We start from the raw sequence: 22,354 nt of genomic DNA, 5'->3' as shown, positions 1-22,354 counted from the left end.
CACTCAAGTATAAAATATTTTAGTCTATTAATAAGAATCTAGAAAAACTATTACCACATTCAATATGAAGAGATGAATCCATTGATGCAAATAGAACTCACAGTGATGAGAGTGTTGGTCATAAGAAATCTCACAATCCTTCTGGTGCTACCATCTGGCAAGGTGACCTCACTTGTTTTGGTCCTCTTATCATAGGTCTCTATGAACTCGGCACATTGTGAGGCACTCTGGTGAATGGTATTGGAAGGAGACCTTGCCCTTGGTGTTGGCACATCTCTGTTGTTGATGATGGTACTTGCCACATTCCTGAGGTATGTGTCTAAATGGGTTAGAAGTTGTGCTCTTGAGACTTTCATTTTTCCCTTGTTTTCGGTTGGGGTGGTTCCAACCTCTCCAAAGTCTTTGGGCTTCGAGGGTGCATAAATTGAGTTCTTTTGCTCTTTTGCAGGGGAGTCATCCTATAACATTGAAAATCAGATATGTCAGCCCTAATTGGCTAGGGGGACTCCTCACTTGCCTTGCATGCTCTTTTTTTTGAAGTTAGTGTGTTAACAATACAAGCTATTGTTAGTGAAGCTTTCAGCATGATATGTGTTGCTTTGAATTAGTTTTTGTCAAGTGAAAAAATACTTTGGTTTTTCACGGTCGTGAATATCTGGAGATATTCACACCAAAAAAAGATTTTTGAGTAAAAACAAGTAAGAATGATTCGCCGATACATATGGAGTTCATATTAAGTATATGTGAACCATTTGCAAGAACTTTGAGTGATGTAAAAAACCAGTCTAGTTTTTCATGGCCATGAATATATGATGTATTCACGTCGAACAAATGTTAGTGATCATAGATTCACATCGAACAAATGTTAGTGATTGAAAATAGGGAAGTGTTAGAATGATTAAATTAGTCGTGAGAATATGAAATCAATAAAAAACAAGTTAGTTCTAAGAAAAATTAGCCTGGTTTTTCATGGTTGTGAATATTGGAGATATTCACGCCAAAAAAATTGTACCATTTTGATCAATATGATGCATACTAGTAATGCAGTTTATGCTCTTGATGAGATGAAGTTAATAACACATGCAATGTTTAAGATTTTGTAAAAACATTATGCTATAAATGAATCGAAGGCAAGCCTAACGAGAATCCTCTTGTTACTTTGAATTATGGGGCTAGGGATGGGAGGTGCAGAGGGGGTTGTTGGACACCTTAATGTGGACTCAACCTTGCCCAAAAAAAGGATTGTCTTAATCTTTGTGGCTATCCATGACCAGTAGAATCCAAACATGCCTAATCTTGTGCATCTTCACATTCTTGCTACATGATTCTTACATACCGAAAAGCAAGCAACCATGTCTTCTGTGGCATAATAACAACAATGAACTATAGTAAGAAAGGTACAAAAATTCTGGTGCAAAGGCAACAACCACTTTTGCCAAAGAGGAGACGTTTCTTTACCTCTAGCCACACTCCTTGCAGGTGGAAAAAGCAAAGGTACACTATGTGGGAAGCGCTTTGTGATAAGGGTAGGTTAATCTTGAGAAGAAAGGATGACCTTGAGCTCCTTGCAAGCAAACACACACACAAAAGAGTTGGTTAATCTTGAGAAGAATGCGGGGCAAAGGATGACCTTAAGCTCCTTGCAAGTGCTTTGTGGGAAGCATAGGTTAATCTTGAGAAGAATGCGGGGTACACGATGACCTTGAGCTCCTTGCAAGCAAACACACACACACAAGAGTAGACAAGCACACGAGAGATGGATGGTTAAATTTTCTTCTATTCCCTTCTCTACAACCATAAACTAAAGAGTTAACATTGCATACTATAAAGGAAAGCTATAACATACAAAGGTCGGTCCATAGTGTGAACTCGACCACATGAGCTGGCGCTATAACTATGCCATAACTATTCTATTGTCATCTCGTCTCTACAACCCTAAACTAAACAGATAAGAGCACATACTATAAAGGAAAGCTATAACATACAAAGGTTGTGTGAACTCAACTACATGAGCTGACAAATACCAGATCTACATCACCTACTACTAGAACTTTCTCTCTAACAAAATGGTAATGCAACTCAATGTGCTTTGTCCTAGCATGATAGATTGGGTTACTAGCTAGCCATATGCTATTGATGTTGCAATAAATGACAATTGCTCTATCCATGGGCTCACCCATATTATCAAGTAGCTTTTGAAACACAAACCAAGCTGCCATAATAGCATCCATGTACTCTTGTTGAGATGTCAAGCTCAACACGAGCTGACACTCATGACATGCATGGGTGACCGTTCCACCTTTACACCATTGGCGCGTTTGGTAGTAGCTAACATGATGGATCTTCGTCAGTAATTCTACACCTAGACTACATCTAGCTAGTTCAATCGAGTTATGGCATACTTATCTTGCCAGCTCATATACTTAGCGTGTTTATATTATGGACCACTTGCACATAAGTACTCTAGTACTTATGTTGGTTTTCACTTATTTTTTGTAGACCTCTTTTAAGAGCAACAACAAGAAGAAGAAGATTTCAACCTTCCAAATTTGTGCGTGTCTTATCCATTGTTGTTTGAATGTGTGTGTGCTCGCCAAGAGCTCAAGATCTCTCTCTCTCTCTCTCTCTCTCTCTCTCTCTCTCTCTCTCTCTCTTCCAATCTTTTTATGGTATCAGAGCTCAGTTCAGGCTAAGGAGCTCATGAGAGGTAAGTAAAGGAATCTACAAAGGCAAAGGAAGTGGTACACGGGTAAGAGAATTATCATCTCTTTCCCTTCTTGTTTTGGTACGACATCGTTGGGTAGCTTTGGGAGCTACACATCTCTGATTGAGGAGCTAGATTTCTAGTTGTTGTAAAGTAAAGATGTCTGGCATCAACCAAATTGCCAATTAAAAGATTGACAAGAACAACTTCCATACGTAGAATTTTAGAATGACCAATTTCTTGATGGGAAAAGGATTTTGGGACTATGTTGAAGGAGACAATAAGGAGCCTCCAAATTACGTGAAGAGAACGCTACTCCAGAAGAGATAAAGGCGTTTAAATACTGGAATAGGGTGCAAGAAAAGTCATGCATTGGCTTTCAATCAGTGTGACATACACTATGATAGGGCATATATAGGATGCCAACACTTCCACACTTGCACGGCAAAACCTGGTGAAGATTTTCTAGACAAACACAAAGACAAGGAAGTTGCAGCTAAAACAGGAGCTGCATACAGTGGAGAAGAAGAATATATTCATCAATGAGTTTGCGTTGAAGATCAAGGGTATTGTTGAAGCCCTTGGGTCTATTAATGTCTCAGTGGGAAGACGATGACTTGGTGAGCATCTGTTTGAATGGTCTTGGCAAAGAATACAAGCCATTCAAGACCTCTATAGCTATAAGAGAATTTCCTAACTTTTGGGGTTTGGTATCTAATTATATAAGAGAAATATTTGGGGTTTGGTATCTAATTATATAAGAGAAATATTTGGGTTAAGAATCTTCATTCCAAATCAAAAACACTTCAGAACAAGCCTTCTACTCAAATTTAGGTAGAGGTAGAGGTAGAGGTCGTGGTTGAGGCCAAGGTGACGGCTATATTGGAAATCAGAAATATGAACAACAATAATAACCAATGATTCGCAGAGCAAGTACACATAGGTGGAAGAGGCCAATCTTAAGGCAAGGAGAGCCAGAGAGGCCAAGGAAATTGGCAAAGGTATCAATTGGGATCATGTTCAAAGGATGGTTTTTATTGTAGCAAACCAGGTCCCTTTGTAGAACAGAATGTCATAATAAGAAGTAGAGTGACATAAGAAGAGGCAAGCTGCAACAAAACAATTATGCATCTTCAAGCAAGTAGGCTGAAGATAGATATGAGCATTTTTTTTGTTATACAACACATGCTAAATTCAGTGAATGATGATTGCTGCAGATGTATCCACAAATAGTGATGATGTATGGTATGTGGGTTCAATAACCTCTAACCACATGAATTGTCATGGTGAGCGGTTTAGAGATGTCAAAAATATGGAAAAACCAAGTTATATAGAGATGGGGGATGACATGGCTCATTTTATTACTCAAATTGGGAATGTGTCATTGGCACAATACAAGATGGAAAGATGAGGTACTTGGTTGATGATGTACTTCATGTGTCTAACATAAAAAAGAATTTGGTTTTTGTTTTGGGGGCAGTTGGTGGTTGAGCAAGGTGTATAGGTACGCTTTAACCCTGAGGGCTACTATGTTGGGGACATCAACAAAAAATGTCATTTGGTTGCACGAGTGGGCAAAATGTTTACTTTAGAGGTAAGCATGCCTGGGTGCATCAAGACGGCCACCCCAAAAACCAAGTATCATGGACAGCATGGGAGTGTGTTCCGTTTTGCTAACATTGGTAGTTATGTGTGCAAGGATGACTGTATTATGGGTCCAATATGTATGTATTCCATGCATGATGGCAGAGCAAAATCTATGGGGTCTATATGTATATATACAATGCATGATGTCAAAGCCTTTGCCAAGCCATGGCCAATAGTGTTGCGTGCACAATCATGGCCATGTGTTGATTGTATTATGGGTACAATATGTGTGTATTCCATGCATGATGGCACCCGATGGCCGTCTTGATACCCCGGTTGGATCCATAATACAATCATCCTTGCACACATAACTACCAGTGTTAGCAAAACGGAACACACTCCCATGCTGTCCATGATACTTGGTTTTTGGGGTGGCCGTCTTGATACCCCGGTGTGGTGAAGTTGAGACTTTCATATGGTTTTGTAACTCCATCAGCACACACTCATGGGCTGTGGATATGTCCAAGGTCTTGGGGACACTTGGTCTGGCTCCTAACGTTTGGCCAGTTTTTGCCACCGGGACAAGCCTCATCATCGTTGAGATTGAATATCTTCATGTAAGTGGTTTTGTTTTGGAGAGAGGAAGCTCCTCTAATCAGCAGAGAGATCACCACACCACTCCAAGGTCAGTCGGTGTACGGCCTAAATGTAGAGACGGCAAGGTAGTTCGATGCAGGGAGAAGTTAACAAAGGAGTTCAATGAAAAAATTGAAAAAGGTAAAAATCTCTCAGTTGAAGTGGTGTTGGATGGAAGTAAAGTTTGGGTTTTGGTGTTTGCCCGTGATTTGGTCCTTTGAAATCCTCATAGACTATTTATGCATAGAGTATATCGAGGTCGAACGTACCTTGTTTTGAGGTGTTCCACATTAGTGGATTTTTTATTTTTTGCAATGAATCTTTGGCTAATATGGAGCTGCAAAAAATTGCTTCTACTACGAGAACTCGGGAGGAATATCAAGGCAAGTGAGAGTTCTATTATAGTGTCGGATGTAGGTTTGTTTGTTTGATGGTGTAGCATTCCATTTTTGACATGCGACTGAGATATATTTCTAGCTTGCATATCAAGGGTGACAATTAATCCAAGCCAATGGTATTTTTGGATGCTTTCTTGATGGGAAAGTTGAGTTCCGTTGGCTTCTTGTATTTAACACGGAGAATGTATGTTTTGATATCATCATTGGCTAGTTATGTTTGCACGCACTCAGAGATGCCTCCTGCTCGGTATATATTTCTAGCTTGCATAGGTCAAGGGTGACAATCTAATGATATTTTTGGATGCTTTCTTGATGGGAAAGTTGAGCTCCACTGGCTTCTTGTATTTAACACGGAGAATGTATGTTTTGATATCATTCTTAGCCAGATTTGTTTGCACTCGCTTAGAGATGCTTCTTGCTGGTTTTGATTTCTCGGAGTGTGTTAATCCTCATTGTTTGCAGAGGTTGCTCATGCGTTGATGGTTGAGAAGAGCATAGCTCACCATTATTGGGCTGAATTAGTTTACGACTATGTTTACATTATGGACAGGACCTCCACAACTGACAGTGTATGATGGTGTGATTCTAGAGGAAAAGTAAACTAGTAGAAAACCAGATTTGTCACACTTGAAAGTGATTAGATGCATTGCATATGTACACATTCTTGATGACATATGCAGTAAGTTGGATCCAAAGGCTAAAAAATGTGTGTTCATTTGTTACTTCCTTGAGCAAAAGGGGTAAAAATGTTATAACCCTGTCACACGTGAGATGAGGGTGTAGGAAGTATGCTATCTTTGATGAGATGAGTACTTGGTATGCTAATATAAAAGACTCAATTAGGTTGATGCACAAGAGAAGGTGGTTGTGCATAATACATGACATCATCCATAATCATTGAGTGGACCAAGAGAGTCATCTAGTAGTGGGTCTATTAATATACCATGGAGTGGCAACAATGTTAGAAAATGAGTCATGCAGGTTCAGCAAGTGCATCACATAAAGGTAAAGAGAAGGTTGATGAATCTCTTGGTATATCTGACATTTCAGTAGGGCATTCATATGTTGATGGAGAGTCTAGTGTGTCAAAGCAGAGCCTTGATGAGGAGTTTAGGATTCTAGATATCAGGACTTGGTGCAAGGAAGGCTAAGGTAGCCCACCATTACCCGCAATAACACCAAGGACTGATTAAAGACCATGCAGGTTGGGTAGGGTCAAAAACTATGTTTAGAGATTGATGTATGATGGTTATGTAGCTAACCATTATCATGCATACATGGCAAGGGTTGTGTAAGAGGTTGAACCCACATGTTTTGAGGATGCTATGAAGAAATGGTTGCATTGGATATAAAAAAGACATAGGAATTGGTGCCTTTGCCTAAGGGTAAAAATGCTTTTGAAACAGAAGTCTGAGATGTAAAGAATGCACTCTTGCATTGTGAGTTGCAAGAAGAAGCATATTTGGACTAGCCACCTGGTTATGAGAATTTGAGTTAGCTAGATTATGTGTGTAGGCTATGTAAGCCTTGTATGGCTTGAAGCATGCACCGAGAGCACGGCATGATAAGATTGCACAATATCTGATCACCATTCGCTTTCATATGGTAGATGTTGGTCATTCACTCTATGTGCGAAAGAGTGATAAGGGGATTGTGGTAACCACCATGTATGTGGATGACTTGATTGTTGGGGGTGATAATGAAGAGGAAGTTAAGAATGCAAAGGGTCTCCTCAAGAAGAAGTGTGACATGAAGGATTTGGGTGAGATGAACATATTACTTATGGTGGTTTTCACTTATTTTTTATAGACCTCTTTTAAGAGAAACAACAAGAATAATATTTTAGCCTTCTATCTTTGTGTGTGTCTTACCTATTGTTATGTGAGTGAGTGTGTGCTTGCAAGAGCTCAAGCTCTCTCTATCCTCCCCCAATCTTTTCATACCTCTATACTTGCAAGACAAGGCAACTATCACTACTCCAACTCATAGCAACACTCCTAAAAGAAAACATAAAGCCACTAGTGATCTCATGAAGGATTTGAGATGAGATGAACATATTACTTATGGTGGTTTTCACTTATTTTTTTTAGACCTCTTTTAAGAGAAACAACAAGAATAAGATTTTAGCCTTCTATCATTGTGTGTGTCTTACCTGTTGTTATGTGAGTGAGTGTGTGCTTGCAAGAGCTCAAGCTCTCTCTATCCTCTCCCAATCTTTTCATACCTCTATACTTGCAAGACAAGGCAACAACTATCGCTACTCCAACTCATAGCAACACTCCTAAAAGAAAACATAAAGCCACTAGTAGATCTCATGTCTGAGACACTACTAGTAGATCTCATGTCTGAGACACTACTAGCCCAATTAACATGTAGCTATATCTCACTGCCAAACTCATAGAAAAGTCCATAATCAACATTAGACTTTATTTATCTGAGAATCCATCTAGCCACATGTAAGTGTGGCTTTTTGGGGGCTTGCATAAATTGACTTACAAGTCTAACATCATAGCTCAAATATGGCCTAGTAATGCTCATATGGATTAAGTTACCCTCTACATAGTGGGGTCCTTCAAAAGCTCAGTTGTATTTGTAGAAATTTGAGTGTTCGCTCCAATGGCACTAAAATAGACTTACAACTTGTCATACCATACTTAGACAACATGTCCAAGCTATACTGGCTTTGTAAATAACAAAATTCCATTAGGTGATTTCACCATCTCTATACCAAGAAAATACTAGAACTCACCCAAATTTTTCATCTCAGACTTCTGTTTCAAAAGCATCCGACATCATATATGTCAACATCACTATCATCACCATTGATAATCAAGTCATCTACATGAATGACTAAAAAAGACATGATTCCTCTATTTGTCTTTTTTACATAAAGTGAAAAACCTACATTGGATATCTAAAACCATGCTTAGGTGCTTGCTTCAAGCCATATAAGGCTTTGGGTAACCTGCACACAAAATCTATATGTGCATGAAGGGGCTACATCATGCAAACTTCTTCTTATAAATCATAATGCAAGAACACATTCTTTACATCCATCTAATGTAAAGACCAACCCTTCACTCGGCAACCTAGCAATGATAGCTCTCACGGTTGCCATTCTCAAAACCGGGTTGAATGTCTCCTCATAGATGATACATGTCTCTATTAACATACACATGGATGTGATTATTGACTCATTGACCAATAACCTAATCTATAGTTCAGAGCCTAATCCTTAGCAACTAGTCTTGCCTTATATCTATTCACAAATTCATTTGAGTTATGCTTAACCTTGTAAAATCACTTGCCTTCTATTCACAAATCCATTTGAGTTATGCTTAACCTTGTAAACTCACTTGACACATAGATGTCTCTATTCACATTGTTAATCCTATTTTGGATTAACAATGTAAGATTCCTCCCCAGCCTCTCAAAATGTCTAGCATATTCCCCTGTAATCGATTCCCTCTTCAGAAATATAAGAGATCTCGTCTCTGGCTGTTTTGATATAGAGAGAGAAAATATTCTAGAGAGAGAATATTCAGATTATGAATATTTTTGGATAGAAAAATAACTCATCTTATTAAAATGAATTCCCTGGAAACAGAAATTCAAAAAGAACTTTCCAATGTGTAATTGAAATTTATTGGAAATGGGTATAAAGGACCTTAGCCTAAGGGTCTAGATTTTCAGAAATTTTTGGATTATGGTTCAATTAAGGTTTCTATGGGCCAATAGCATCAATCCATGTGTAGGGAGGAGATAAATCCAATTTGTAAAAGAAGAAACCCAAAAATGAGTAAATGCTCACATAAGATGAAGAGTTGACTATGTACAAGGTTTATTAGTAAGAAACTATGAGTAATATCAAAAATATGAGATATTTTGGGTATCCAAAAATGAGTAAATGCTCACATAAGATGAAGAGTTGAAAATGTACAAGGTTTATTAGTAAAAAAAACTATGAGCAATATTAAAAATATGAGATATTTTGGGTATCCAAAAATGAGTAAATGCTCACATAAGATGAAGAGTTGAAAATGTACAAGGTTTATTAGTAAAAAACTATGAGCAATATTAAAAATATGAGATATTTTGGGTATCCAAAAATGAGTAAATGCTCACATAAGATGAAGAGTTGAAAATGTACAAGGTTTATTAGTAAAAAACTATGAGCAATATAAAAAATATGAGATATTTTGGGTATAATGATTCCATTTTGACACATATGTAAGGAAGGGGAGTCCATTAAAGGAGGTGCATATTTCACTTTTGCCCTACTTGTAAAGTTGGCCTGCGACAAGCTGGTAAGGGGTCACTTTTTTTAATTAAATGACGAGCGCAATCCTTGTTGGAGAGGATCAACCGGGTAAGCCATTGGCTAAGAAGTGAGGCACTTTTTCGCCCCATTCATGAATCCAGCAAAGTTAGAATAGGGTGGCATCTAGTAAATCATCATCTACTCTTCCTGGCTGTTTGCCATTGGGGATCCTTCACATGTGGTCTCAAGAACATGCTAAGAGCCTTTCCTTATCGGTGAAGTCAAACTCAAGATAAGAAGCCACCTGGTGATTCTGCCTGTCATACAGGGCTTATTTACCAAGTACAAAAGGGTTTGATGGTCTATGAAGAAAACGAATTTGGTCACTAAAGATAATGGCAAAACTTCTTAAATGTGTAGACCATCGCTAATCCCTCCCTCTCGATTGTGGTGTAAATTCTCTCAGCTTCATTGAGTTGGCAGGCTGGCAAAACTGATGGGGAAGTCCATCTCGTGATTGCCTGGTTGGGCCAGCACACATCCTATAGAAAATGTTGAGGCATCAATGTGGACATGGAAGATGAGATCCCAGTTGTGGGATCTGAGGATTGGAGCGCTTGCTAAGGCTTTTTGAGTGTGGTGTAAGCATGCTGGCATTCTTTAGTCCATTCGAAAACAATAAGGAGTCCGTAAAGGGGTCAAGTAATATCAGCATATGTCACGAAAATGAATCGCTGCTGATAATAGCTGACATGTCCCATGAAGCGTTGGACACCTTTGAAGTTTTTGGTTGGGGCCAGCTCGAGAATGAGCCACACTTTGTTATCATCAGTTGAAATTCCCTTCCTAGAGACAATGTGTCCTAGGATCACACCGTGTTGAACCCAAAATTGACATTTGAGAGGGTTCAACGAGATGCGATATAACCTGCATCTTTCTAGCACTTTGTGCAAACATGCTAGGTGCTCCTTCCAAGAGGAATTGACACGAAGGTCATCCATGAAGACTTCAAGGAACTTCCAAAGATATTCCTTTTGTAAGCCATGCACATGAGGCATTGGAAGGTTTCGGGGCATTGGTCAACCCAAAGGGCATGACTCCGTATGCATATGTACCCTAGTCAGTGGACTGTTTTGTGCTGGTCCTTGGGATCAATCAGCACCTAGTTGTACCCTAAAAATCTGTCAAGGAAGTCATAATCTTTCTTTTTCGCTACTCTTTCTAGTACATGTTCGGTGAATGGTAGGGGATAGTGGTCCCCTAATGGTGGCAACATTGACCTTTTTGAGGTCAACACACACTCTGACTTTTCCATTCTTTTTAGGCACTATCACGATTGGTGATACCCACTCTGTCTGCTCAATTTCATAGATGAATCTGGCATCGATAAGTCATTCAATCTCTTGAACGGACCATCTTGGAGTACTTAGGGTTTATAGGATATGTTAGACACATATTAATGTTCGGTCTAGGCCTAAGTGCCTCGGACTAAAACACATATTAATTTAGTTCGAGGCACTTAGGCCTAGACTGGACATTAATATGTGTCTAACAGGATAGGCTCATTGTTTGACCGGCCTGGCTCTATCAACCATTGGAATAGTGTGTTGGACCACTTCTAGAGGCACACCCTTCATATCTGTGTACTTCCAAGCAAAGAAGTCCTAGAATTTTGTCAGGAGAGCGATGAACTTGGTCTCTTCTTCTTTTGAAAGGTATTTTGCAATAAATATTGGTCTCGGGTCTTCACCCGGGCTTGCTAAGTTTACTTCCTTGACCTTAGTTGGACCTTAGTTGGACTTTCATATGAGGTCCCAGGTTGCCCACTATCAGACCTCTGAGTCGAATCATATTGGACAAATTGGCTGGCCATTTGGAAGGTCTTAAAGTGCTTGGGCACCTATCTTGCCTCTTGTGCTTTAGCACTTTCCTCATAAATTAGCTTCTTGGCTTCCTTTTCAGCGAGTGCTAACTTTTTGCTGCATGCCTTGCACGCGGAGCAGCAAAGCTTTTTGGGGGCTAGTTTGGGTTTAATGGGTTCAATTGACTAGGGGATGGTAGTGTGGGTTCAATGGGTTCAACTGACTAGGGGAAGGGTTCAATGGGTTCAATTCACTAGGGGATGGTAGTGTGGACCAAAAGAGAGCTATTTGCAAACTCTTTTTGCCACATTTCATTGAAATGCTCATGTGCTTCCACAGCACCCATACAACTGACTAGGGGATGGTAGTGTGGACCAAAAGAGAGCTATTTGCAAACTCTTTTTGCCACATTTCATTGAAATGCTCATGTGCTTCCATAGCACCCATATATTTCAACCAATGGTTTTCTGAGTCATTTGGGAAGATGTATCGCTCTGACCCAGGGAATCCCTCATGCCTGTGAATTCTATGGGAGCATGTACTCCTTGATGGCTCTAACACCTGTTTAAGCTCTTGGGTGGCTATATTGGGTAGGTATGCTGAACGATAAGCATGTATGATGATGTAAGCTCTTGCCCATCTGCCATGGAAAACCTTGTACCAGTGCATCAAGGTAAGATATCAAGGCTAGCAAGGATATGCACCCAGTTCTCATAGTCTTCCAACTCTGGGAGTGGTGCACAATCGTCACTCTCCCTTTCATCTTCCAGCATTTTATGGCATGTTTTGCACAGGTGAACTTCAATAGTTCATGTAGTTGTGACCGAGTCCTCTGCAAATGGTTTGCCACTCATGGGGTGTACCTTCCACGTGCATAGATTAATCTTGTAGGTAAGATCTTTTCTTTGAATGTAAATGTGGTCAGTGTCCCAGTCATGGATCATCTTCGATTCTCTCATAAAGCGTCTACCGAGGATGTAGTCATATAAAACTCGCTGATGTCCAAAATTCATCTCACCACAAAAGTGTGGTGGTAGATGTTTCCCAGAATCTTAATTTTAAGATCTGTTAGTAGACCAATGGGTCTAGTGGTGGCTCCATCAACGAGTTTAACTAGCAATCGGGTGTTATCCAAGGTAGATGCTCCCCATTTTTTGCAGCATTGTTTGGTAACAATGCTCACTCTGGCTCCCCATTTAAGATTGCAGTAACTTGGAGGCCATTAAAGGTTATCGGTAAGGCTATGTTGAGTTCATCGCCTTCAAAGTACTGCCCAAGTTTATTAACTTGAACCGTGGGGGTTCCTCTTACCTTATGATAGTATATGAAATTCCTCCTCCTTGGATTCATGAGAGTTGTTGGACTCCATGGTCTTGTACATGCTTGCTCTGACACCTCCCTCCATCCAGTCTTTCAAGTCGTTCCATAGGCTTGGGCTATCTTGGAGCAAGGTGTCGATAGGGATTTGGACCTGAGACGAGAGCAAAGAAGAGAGACCTACAATGTCTCTTAGAATGGAGGTTGTCTTTTGAGGAAGGTTGGGTCTACTTTATCTTAAGCTTTGTGAAGTGTATGGGATGGGAACTGGGATTTCTGTGTTTGTTCCCCTATGATGTTCATCTCCCAAGTTTCTAAGATATTCAGCCACCATGTCTCCCTACTGGGGGGTAGATTCTGCTTTTGTTAACCCTTGCAGGAGTGGTCGGTCTGAAAGCTTGCAAGGATATACCTAAGCATCATCTGCAGGTCTCTGGTTTGAGACCGATGGGCAGGGTTCAAGGTAGGCAGTAGGAGGATCAGCTTCCAACCAAGCTTGGCACTCACGAACTAACTCTTGGGCAGGGTTTGAGACCGATGGGCAGGGTTCAAGGTAGGCAGTAGGAGGATCAACTTCCAACCAAGCTTGGCACTCACGAACTAAATCTTGGGCTGGAGTCTCTCCTTTTCCTCAATAGGATTAGGGTACTCAGTGAGCTTTTGTGGTAACTAGTGGGTGTCCATGAGTTCTCTTTGGCAGGTCTCTGGTTTGAGACCGATGGGCAGGGTTCAAGGTAGGTAGTAGGAGGATCAGCTTCCAACCAAGCTTGGCACTCATGAACTAACTCTTGGGTAGGGTTTGAGACCGATGGGGGCAGGGTTCAAGGTAGGCAGGGTTTCAGACCGATGGGCAAGGTTCAAGGTAGGCAGGGTTTGAGACCGATGGGCAGGGTTTGAGACCGATGGGCAAGGTTCAAGGTAGGCAAGGTTCAAGGTAGGCAGTAGGAGGATCAGCTTCCAACCAAGCTTGGCACTCACGAACTAACTCTTGGGCAGGGTTTGAGACCGATGGGCAGGGTTCAAGGTAGGCAGGGTTCAAGGTAGGCAGTAGGAGGATCAGCTTCCAACCAAGCTTGGCACTCACGAACTAACTCTTGGGCTAGAGTCTCTCCTTTTCCTCAATAGGATTAGGGTACTCAGTGAGCTTTTGCGGTAACGAGTGGGTGTCCATGAGTTCTCTGGCTTGGTCGGCAACCCGTAACAATTCTTCTTCTTCAGAGAACGAATGAGTTGTTGTGCCAGAGTCTGAACCACTTTTGATAATCACTCGGCTTTCTCCTTTCTAACCTTGGTGGCTTTCTTTCGTTAGCGTCGAGTTTCTCGTGCTTGTTCAGGGGCTCTTGCTTGACCTTGATTTTGTGAGGTTGATGCCTTTGCTGCAGCATGTGCGACAGCCCTTTGCCTATTTCATAACTTGGTCACAACGTTGAGAGGGAATGCTCAAATAAAAACATCTCTAACACTCAGTAGGTTAAGATTGGTGCTGGGATTAGCTTCATGAGCCTTTCCAGTTGATCGAGGTCTAAACGAACAGTCTTTATAAAGGTGATCAATACCACACCCTACACACATGGGGAGAGGTGGGAACACGTGCAGAGGCACTCACCATACCCTTCCTGTTGGGACACTTAGCCACTCGCTGAGGTCCTCCACAATTGTAGCACTTTATGGGTAGTCTTTTAGTTGTCCGATTCATGTCTCTAGCCGACGGTATCGGGGCTGCTATAAGTATATAGGGTACATTTGATCACCCTCCATGACAGTGTGACTTAGGATTTGCGAAAGTGGGCTTTTTGGCTCTTGGGTTTTTAGGATTTTTCCCTCATTCCCATCCTCAAAGAGTTCCATTAGGGTTATTTAACAAAATTGGTGCGACTATGGGTAATGGGGGCTTAGGTGGAAGAACTGAGGGTGGTACGGGCATTTTTGGTACCCTAAGGATTCCTCTTTGGGCCACTTCTTAGCCAAGTTAAGGTGCGTTATGATGCGCTGGAGCTAGCAAAGCCAGCGGGCGGTTGCCTGGGATTGGCTGGGCGGGCAGTGCCTAAGGCAAAGCTTGAGCTAGAGTAGCCTTGTGGTGATAGCAGTTATAGATTTCTTTATTGCCCCACTTTACGCAATATGTACAATAGAGGCTTGGATGGGGTCTTAGATGAGGACACTCAGTGCTAGTATGGTTTTCTTGATAGGTCGGGCACCATACAAGTTCCCTTCTAGGATAAAGATGTGGATGGCCCCCTCGATCCCAGCCTTGGTTGATTCTCCATTGCTGGGTCATTTGTTACATTAGGGCAACAGCCAATTGATCTACACTTTATCCAAATGTAGACTCTTTTCCCTTTTCATTAGGCTTTATGCTGGTGGCCTTGACGGAGGCTTCTGATGCGCCTTCATGGAGTTGTCGAGAACATGTTCCCTCAAAGTTGTCCTCAAACTTCAAAGCAATCCTGCAACATTGCTCAAAGGAGGTATGGTCTAAAGCAAACAAGGAGTTATGCAAGGGAATATCATCGAGTCCCTCCAGAAATCTCCTAATTAATCTCTCATCAAAGAACTTATCTCTGGCACTACAACGTGAGTTGAGATATCTGACTCTATGAATGTAATCCCTGATGGTTTCACCCTCATTTTTCTTGACGTTATATTCAGTTGTTCAACGGGGTTCCATCGGGTACCTTGACGAGAAAGCTTCAAAGGAAGCTTTATCTTTGATCTTCAAAAGATCTGAACCATGTAAGGCCAAAAGCACTTATCATCGAGTCCCTCCAAAAATCTCCCAATTAATCTCTCATATCAAAGAACTTATCTCTGGCACTACAATGTGAGTGGAGATATCTGACTCTATGAATGTAATCCCTGATGGTTTCACTCTCATTTTTTCTTGACGCTATATTCAGTTGTTCAACGGGGCTCCATCGGGTACCTTGACGAGAAAGCTTCAAAGGAAGCTTTATCTTTGATCTTCAAAAGATTTGAACCATGGCCAGCTTTGCTATCCAAGGTAAGGCCAAATGCACTTATCTTAGTTTGGTCATCGATGTGGCCAAATGCTTCACAAATCTGATTAAACATCTCCAGGTAAGTAATGGGGTCACTTGCATAATCGAATTTTGTGATCAACTTAGAGATGTTTACTGGTTTGGTTCATTCCTATTTGGGTTGAATAGAATCAGGAGGAGCGATTCCCGCAACTACCCCCTCCCTATTTCCATCGCTAATCTGGTGTGGTTCATTCCTGTTTGGGTTGAATAGATGTAGGAGATGTAACCTGGTTAGGTTCATTCCTGTTTGGGTTGAATAGATGCAGGAGGAGCGATTCCCGCAACTACCCCCTCCCTATTTCCATCACTAATCTTAACATTTCAGGTGTCAACCCTATCATGGCAAGTGCTGGTTGGGGTATGGGTTGTACAGGAGAGGGTCTAGGTGGATAATAGACTATTGGAGGTCTTTGCCCTCTAGGAGGACTAGGTTTTTGCCCCCACGTGGTCTCGTTTGGTATATTGGGGCGCCCCTTGAGTTGGGTAGTACGAGTGATAGACAGGCGGCGGGCCTCGTCGTTTTGCAATGGGCCTGGGTAGACCCACCCGCCTTGGTATGATGTCTTAGGCCTTTGGAAAGATGGACCTCATTGTTGGTCCAGTAAGGTTTTTGGAACTCTGAATGAATCAGCCACCCCTGAGATAGGTATGGCTCTCAAGACTGTTAACTAGGTTTAGGTCTAATGGCTCTCGCTTTGGCCGACTTCCGCTCTAGAATCTAAAGGCAGTTCAAGACCACTTTCTTGGGGTTACTCCATATCTCTCATCTTGGGTTGAGGATCTCTGGATTGTGTGTTTCCCAAGATAAAATTGTGAAGCCTCGATGCAAGGCTTTGCTGGGAATGTGTTGGAGAGTTCTGAGCTGGTTCTTGGACAGATGGTATGTCCATACACTGGTTCAGGCTCTCTTACCTCGGGGTTTGGGTCCCTCTTCCACTACTGGGGAGGTCTTCACTCTCATTGGTACTATCAAAGACAAGCACCATTTGACTCCACGCGATATTTACCGATGGGTCCATCTTACTTGGCGAAGAAGCGTCGTCTCGGATAGCTTACTTCGTTGAAGAGAGGGTTTTTTTGCATCAACCATCTTGATCATAGGTGCATGGAAGTATAAGGTTAATGGGAAAAATTCCTATGAATATATATATATATATATTGGGGGGGAAAAGGAACAGCCATGTGATTGTGTTCGAATGGGTGTACGTTTTCAGAATGGGAAGAGAATGGACGTTTGCTTCTCAAGGGAGAGGGAATGAATGTTCGCCTCAGACTTGGCATAGGCGTGCGCTTTGTGTATGGAAAGTGGAACGGACATTCGCTTCAAATCAGAAGGGAACGGGCATTCAAAGTTGAGTGCTAAATGGAACGAGCGTGGAAAATGACAGGCATGAGTGTTTGCTTCCAAAAGAGTAGGAATGGAAGTTCCCTCAAGAGGACAAGAGGGAACGGGTGTTCACTCACAAGATTAGGAATCAAAGAAGCGAACGGGCCTAATAGTTGCAAATATGTGCCAGAACGAGCGTTCTCTCCAGAATGAGAAGCGAATGGGCGTGTCAAGTTTAGGAATGGACATGCGCTTGGGAACGTACGGGCACATCACTGTCAAGCTGGGAATTTTCAGAATTGATTGGAGCTAAGCTGCAAGTCTGGCAGCCACCTTGAATATTCTCTATCAGTACAATATCCCTCTAGATGAATGCACTTCAATGCACTTTATGCCCAATTAAATGCATTTAATCTATTTTTAATGCCTCTGCCAAATTTAGGCAACAGATCTTGCCAGATATGGTATGCAAATAGATGGAACGGACATGGCAACTTGCCACCACGGTTGTGGCCTGATGAGCGAACAGACGTGCGCTTCTCAAAGCCGCCTCGCAGAATGCGGTTTCACCTGGGATTTTCTTCCTTCTCCTGCTAATTTTGGTATCTTCCCAGGATTTTTTATGCTTTTGTTTTAACAAGGAGCTAGAGCTAGTCTCTAGCTATTATTGATACCTATGATGCATGATTTAGGCTAATGAATTGAAATTAATTGGATGATTAAGCTATAATGCAAACATGAAGAAAAAACACAAAAAAATGAAATGTGTTTGAATGTTAAGGGCGCGATAAGGGCACTCACTTGCTTCTCCCTACTCTTGGTGAAGACTCGAATGCTCCGATGCCTTGATCAACAATCCAAACTCTGGGTAATCATCATCAAAACACAAAAAAAACAAATTTAATCAACCTACCGGGCGGATTTGCACTCCAACCGGGCTAAATCAAACACTCTAGCTAATGAATCAAGTGAAGGACCCTAAGCTAAACGCTAATCCCCGGGCAACGGCACCAAAAATGTTAACTAGTAACATACTACCTTACACACACAAGATAAGGAAGAAGGGAAAGGTGCATGCAAGGGTCGAATCCAGCGAATGGCACTTAGCCAACCCTATGAGGGTTAACTCTTTGATGTGAAGCCACTAGGGGCTCACTCCACACTCTCCTTGTGTCACCCAAAGAGAGATCCAATGCTAGGTTAAGAGCAAGAGGGAAGGAGCTATGGAGAGCTTAACCTCTACCTCATGCCATTCGTATGCGAATAAGATATGGTAGATAGCAAGGAAAAGGTAGAGAAGGAGAGAAAGGAGAGCATTACCATTCCTACTCACATACAACAACAATCTAAGCAAGCAAGCAAGCAAGCAAGCAACCATAAGCTCAAACAATCTAAGCAAGCAACCAACCATAAGCTCAAATGAGATAGAGAGAGAGAGAAGGTAAAACTCAATTGAGACAAATAGGATTGTCCTTTTTCATATTTCATAAAATGTCTTATATACATGAGCTCATATTTACAATTTCCAGCCACCCAACTACAAGTGAGGGCCCAAAACTAGTCTTCGTTAGTTATCTAATCTCAATACTAACCAATCCTTTTACTAGCTCTAATGCTAACCTAACCTAGATAAAATTATGTTTAGTTTTACTAAATTACTACTTAATCAATGATACTAACTACTACTAACATTAATACTAATTAATTACTATTTAATCAATGATACTAACTATTACTAACATTAATATTAATTAATTACTATTTAATCAATGATACTAACTATTACTAACATTAATACTAATTATTTATTGCCTAGTGCTAAACTAACTATCTAACCTTACTCTAATCTTTATAACCACAAGGAAGAAAGACTCTTATACCTTACCACACACTCCTCGGTTAAAAATCATATGAATCAAAAGAAGCAAACTGCAAAGATCAAAACTAGACACCAAATGTCAATCAAGAAGTTATCCTTGATGGATATGAAGGTTTTCATATTTCATTAGCATGTAGGATCCATTGGTATGCTCAATTGAAAACTTATCATTGATCGATAATACGAAGGTTTGCATATTTCATTATCAAGTTGACTAATATAGGATCCATTGGTATGCTCAAATATAGGAACTCCAATAGTGACCCGTTTGAATATCAATAGGTTATTCAACTTGGGATGGATTTCAAGTGTAACTTGATTGAATGTCATAGTGTTTTTGTTCCTTGGTATTTCAATAATATCTTAAGGAACACATGTAGTTATCAATAATGATAGAGATCCAGTTATTCTTTCAACTTAAGAGTTGATTAATATGAATAAGAGTTGTAATATAGGTTGAGGAATTGATATGTCTTTATCGGTGGTTACATGCAAGAGTTCTAGAGTTGAAACTCGGTAGCAAGGTGTTCAGGGAAATTGGTTTAAAATAAAGAAGGAACATATAGATCTTATGTAACCCATGTTGGACTTTAGTGATTGGTTTCTAATTCTCAAATTTTTCTTATAATGGTGATGGTGAGAAGATATCCATTTACATAGTTATTCTTAAAATTCCCAATAAAAAATATTATAACGGGGTGGTTTATGGTAAGAAATTTCTTCAAAGACATAGACTCAAGGGTGTTACCAGTTTGCAATGACGATAACGACTTATATTGTATTTCATGGAAAAAAAACTAGAATGTCTTGAATTAGTAGAGTGATAAATCCCTTAATAGGAGTTAACAGATGCCCAAAACTTCCCATCAAGCTCTCTTGAGTGAAACATGCTATATCTTGGATGGATACAACTTAAGAAAATTATATTGATGTGAATTTTTTAAAACTCTTAATAAATTTATTCCATGACAAAATACTAGGTAAATTATGAGTCCATAACCATATCATCATAACCATTATAATGTGGATTAAATTTTGAAAAAGTATTTCAAGTCATGATTAACAATTCATATATTGTGGATGTGGGCATGCATACATAAATGTGTGGTGGGGTTGGTAAGGGTAGGGCTAATGGGGGGTGCTAGAAATATAAAGAACTTAAATTGTGGAAGAGGGTGAACTCCTCTTTATTGCTCCCACACAATGAATCATATTTCAAGTTACAAGATTATATGAAAACCTGAGATTTTCTTACCCTTCAGGTTGGAATTCTGCTGCCAACTGCTACCCACTTTTGATGCATTTGATTTGATCAATAATGCCCTCCTTTGATGTGTTGCAGCTCCTTCAAATAATGTACCAACTACAAGTGAAGAGAATGAAGTAAAAAGTATTTGATTCTTGAAGATTTGGAGATTGGCAAAAGAGGAAAAATTTGCTTGAAAACTAATCGTTTTGCTAATCTAATATATCCTATGGTGCATTGCTACTCAAGGGATGATGGATAGCTATGATAGCCACTTGAGATTTGCATCTAGAGTTGATTAGGGTGTGTAGAAATGAATTAAACTCATCATCTTAGCATACTGACAATGACAAGAGTTACTTCCAGTTATGTAAATCATAATTACTTTAACCACATAAATAATATTATTATTGTTAGAGGATATCTAATATTAATTTCAATCATGAATATAACCAAAACTCCCGAAATAACAAATATTGCCTAAAGAACGAACATATATCATGATGAGGATTCACATATAGGAATAACCTCTACCAAGAATATTAATATCACAAACAAGAAGGTGACCTGCATGTTAGTGAGGGCCAGGTGATACAACAAAAAATACTTTTCCAAACGTGAGGCAAGCATTAAAAAAATTATACCAAATTTCAAAAATCCAAAAATCCTCCTTTCTCTATGGCAGCCCTGTTCTCCCTTTTGTTTTAGCCAAAGGGGAGAAAGTCATTGAGAGAAGCCAAACAGAACTCGAATACAATGTCACACATGTGAGAGAGAGAGAGAGAGAGAGAGAGAGAGAGAGAGAGAGAGAGAGAGAGAGAGAGAGAGAGAGAGAGAGAGAGCAATACAGAAGGGCAATGGAGCAACCCAAATGCCTTTTCCCAGGCTCTTTTTTTAATACTAAATTTCAACACAGAAGGGCAATGGAGCAACCCAAATGCCTATTCCCAGGCTCTTTTTTTAATACTAAATTTCAACGCAAGCTCTTAATTTCACTCTTCGAGGGCTGGTTCACAAATTCTTTTGGAGGAAGAAGGCCAGAGTGGTATGCTCAAATATAGGAACTCCAGTAGTGACTCATTTGAATATCAATCGGTTATTCAACTTGGGATGGATTTCAAGTGTAACTTGATTGAATGTCATAGTGTTTTTGTTGGTATTTCAATAATATCTTAAGGAACACATGTAATTATCAATAATGATAGAGATCCAGTTATTCTTTCAACTTAAGAGTTGTTTAATATGAATAAGAGTTGTAATATAAGTTGAGGAATTGATATGTCTTTGTCGGTGGTTACATGCAAGAGTTCTAGAGTTGAAACTCGGTAGCAAGGTGTTCAAGGAAAATTGGTTTAAAATAAAGAAGGAACATATAGATCTTATGTAACCCATGTTGGACTCTAGTAATTGGTTTCTAATTCTCAAATTTTTCTTATAATGGTGAGAAGATATCCATTTACATAGTTATTCTTAAAATTCCTAATAAAAAATATTATAACGAGGTGGTTTATGGTAAGAAATTTCTTTAGAGACATAGACTCAAGGGTGTTAGCAGTTGCTTGCAATGACGACTTATATTGTATTTCATGGAAAAAAAACTAGAATGTCTTGAATTAGTAGAGTGATAAATCCCTAAATAGGAGTTAACAGATGCCCAAAACTTCCCATCAAGCTCTCTTGAGTGAAACATGCTATATCTTGGATGGATACAACTTAAGAAAATTATATTGATGTGACTTTTTTAAAACTCTTAATAAATTTATTCCATGACAAAATACTAGGTAAATTATGAGTCCATAACCATATCGTCATACCTATTATTATGTGGATTAAATTTTGAAAAAGTATTTCAAGTCATGATTACCAATTCATATATTGTGGATGTGGACATGCATACATAAATGTGTGGTGGGGTTGGTAAGGGTAGGGGTAATGGGGGGGTGCTAGAAATGTAAAGAGCTTAAATTGTGAAACTCCTAAACAAACAAAAATCTGAACTCCAATAATGGGAATCACAAGGGACTAGATCTTTAATAAAAGATAATCAATAAAAGGGACAAAGCCATCTAGAGAGAGAGAGAGAGAGAGAGAGAGAG

At 40.0% G+C, this 22,354-nt stretch overlaps 1 protein-coding gene across 2 annotated transcripts in view; it reads left to right on the top strand.

Moving 5' to 3' along the window:
• Positions 1 to 22,354, top strand: part of LOC147623667 (uncharacterized) — a 177,960-nt gene that overhangs the window by 72,014 nt on the left and 83,592 nt on the right. The gene's annotated exons all lie outside the window — the stretch shown is intronic.

The sequence above is a fragment of the Cibotium barometz genome, chromosome 26, assembly GCF_041138505.1.
Source record: "Cibotium barometz isolate CiBa-2024 chromosome 26, ASM4113850v1, whole genome shotgun sequence".
In the NCBI taxonomy this organism is placed as follows: Eukaryota; Viridiplantae; Streptophyta; class Polypodiopsida; order Cyatheales; family Cibotiaceae; genus Cibotium; species Cibotium barometz.
Note: the sequence above shows the minus strand (reverse complement) of the source record. Positions and strands in the feature narration are given on the sequence as shown.